The sequence below is a fragment of the Penaeus vannamei genome, chromosome 19 (genome assembly GCF_042767895.1).
Source record: "Penaeus vannamei isolate JL-2024 chromosome 19, ASM4276789v1, whole genome shotgun sequence".
Classification (NCBI taxonomy): domain Eukaryota; kingdom Metazoa; phylum Arthropoda; class Malacostraca; order Decapoda; family Penaeidae; genus Penaeus; species Penaeus vannamei.
Genome location: NC_091567.1, coordinates 39,571,480 through 39,573,979, shown reverse-complemented (window position 1 = coordinate 39,573,979; position 2,500 = coordinate 39,571,480). Strand labels below are relative to the sequence as shown.

The window sequence follows — 2,500 nt, the reverse complement described above, 5'->3', positions numbered from 1 at the left end:
AGAGAAGTGTTTTTTATCTTTTTTCTTTTTTCTTTAACATGTCGAGTTGGCGTTTTCTTTGTTATTCTCAAAAGCAACGTTTTCGAGAGAGGATTCTGCAGATAAATTAATTAAATATTATGTATGGATAATTAGAATATAATTTTCCTGAACTATGTTTGAAGTTATGACAACGATAAATTACTTTTAACATCTCTCTGTCTGTTATGCCAACGATAAATAACTTTTAACACCTCTCTATGTCTGTTTGTCTTTTCGCTATCTCTCTCCCACCATTTTTTTCTCTCCCACCATTTTTTCCCTCTACACAATCGGTTATGTGAACAATAAATTATTTTCGGCAGTTTTGTCTCTCACGGGAAATATGAAAAGTATCACAAACAATCAAATCACCAAGATTGATGTATTAGAATAGTTGACAAGATTGTTAATGCTGCTTAATTTGACACTGTTCTGAATTCTAGTCTCACTGTATTTTGTTCAGAGCTTGTGAGTGGCTATAATGATAGAGATATTAAGTTCATACAGTTAGAGCTAATAATAAAGAAGCGAATTTTGAAAGATTATCTGTGGCAGCCATTCACTTAACCTTGGGTCGGGAACTACTAGTTGTGCGAATATGTATGAACATGTTTGTGTTTTTGTGTGTGTGTTTGAATGTGCATGTGTGTTTGTGTTGTGTGTTTGTTTTATGTGTGTGTTTGCGTATGTGTGTGTTTGTGTTTTATGTGTGTGTGTTTGATTGTGCATGTTTGAGTTTGTGTGTGTTTGTTTGTATGTTTATGTGTGTGTGTGTGTGTGTTTGTGTGTGTTTGTATCTTTATGTGTGTGTGTGTGGAAAAGCATTTGAATGGTACAATGAGTCGTGATAAATCTGATTAGAAATTTACACAATAGGAATATGGGGGAAGGAGACCGATTAATATATTCACCAGATGTTTTGGTTGATATTTAGTACATTAAAATATCTGTTACATATTTATGTATATATACTTTTTAAAAGCATTTTACAAGTTTATCAATCACCTATGTATGTTTTTTTTTTTGTCCATAAAACCAACTCGCTTTACATATACTTCTTCAATGTATATGGGATTAGTTTTATTTTACAAAGTTTTCCTTTCTTAACAAGTACAGTTATTTAAATCATAGTCAATTCTATGACTGACTGTGCAAACTACAATTTCGAATCTTCCTCTGGTATGTTTCGAATGCAAGGTTCGAAACTGAGGGACCACTCGCTGGCAACACTGATTTTTTTTTTTTTTTTATCTCTTTTGTGACCGCGGTTTCTTCTTATCTTAATGTGATAGTGTAGCAACTAAAAAGATTTTTTTCTTTCTTTCTTTTCTGTCGGTATTAAGTTATCAATGCACTTGGCACGAAATGAATTCCTTGATTGAAATAATGTGATAAAGTGTAGATAAAAAAAACATCGAGAAGGAATTCATATTGTTGTTATATATGTTTTTATCGTTCTTTCTTTTATTTTGTTAGTATTAAATCATCAATGGTATGGATAAAAAATAAATTCCTAACCTTTAAAAATATGCGACGTCCAATACATCAGCTGTTCCATTTACATTTTTTACTTCCATTTTTTTCTTTTTTTCTTTTTAGCCCAAGTGAGAAAATAGCAATGTGTAATTCTCAGTTTCCCCAAATAGTCTAACAACATTCACTGAAGACCTATTAATAACATAAACACCGACGAACTCGTAGTAAAAAATTGGCCTACATTATTAAATTGGCCTACATTATTAAATTGGCCTACATTATTTTCCCTCCGGTCTTCGCGACACCTCTGCCAATGCCCTTAAGAGTCGCGGTTCACTGGTTTGGAAATCCTGCCATAAGTGTATTGGCTTTAGGAGAAGGGAACTGCAAGCCAAGGAATGTCAGCAGGTCAGACGCAACGATCCCCTACCGGCTGAATTTTGCTTCGTGAATAAGCTTTATCGTCGCTGTGGGAGACCTTCATGGCGAGGGATAGGTTCAGAAAAGGTCAGAGTCTTATTGACCTCTCTTTCATGATCAAAATGTGTGTAGGGATGTTAAAAAGGCATGTATATTTATCAGACTATCGAGTCTAATTTTGAAGGAAAGTAGAATCCTAAAAGTAAACACATTATCATTTTTTGTCCCTATCTAACCAATGAAAGGTTAACTCATTAGCAATGTCTCCTCGAGCAAAAAATAATAATTCATCAAATGGGAATCATTTTCTTTCTTTGATATAGAAGTAATCCTTTGGGCGATTCTTTTGATTTGTAAAATTTGATAACCAAGAATTAGATTAATAGCCATATTTGATAAGTCCCCCCTCTAATACGACCTATGGGCGTTTTCTGTAGTGTGATGTCTTTAATGCAAAAAAAAAAAGAAAAAAAAAACATATCAAATATAACCGACAAGTGAGAAAAAAATAGAACTGTAATATATATTACTATTTTTCACGAAACGTACATTAATCTTTAATCTTACTAAAGGTGTTTTTTTT

The 2,500-nt window shown here is 32.8% G+C and overlaps 1 protein-coding gene across 2 annotated transcripts in view; it reads left to right on the top strand.

Moving 5' to 3' along the window:
• LOC113811295 (arylalkylamine N-acetyltransferase 1) overlaps window positions 1–131 on the top strand; it is a 6,876-nt gene extending 6,745 nt beyond the window's left edge. For both annotated transcript variants that reach the window (XM_070134322.1, XM_070134323.1), the window contains exon 5: window positions 1–131. This exon is cut by the window's left edge and continues 241 nt beyond it. The gene's annotated coding sequence lies outside the window, so the exon portion shown is untranslated.
• The last annotated feature ends 2,369 nt before the right edge of the window (window positions 132–2,500 follow it).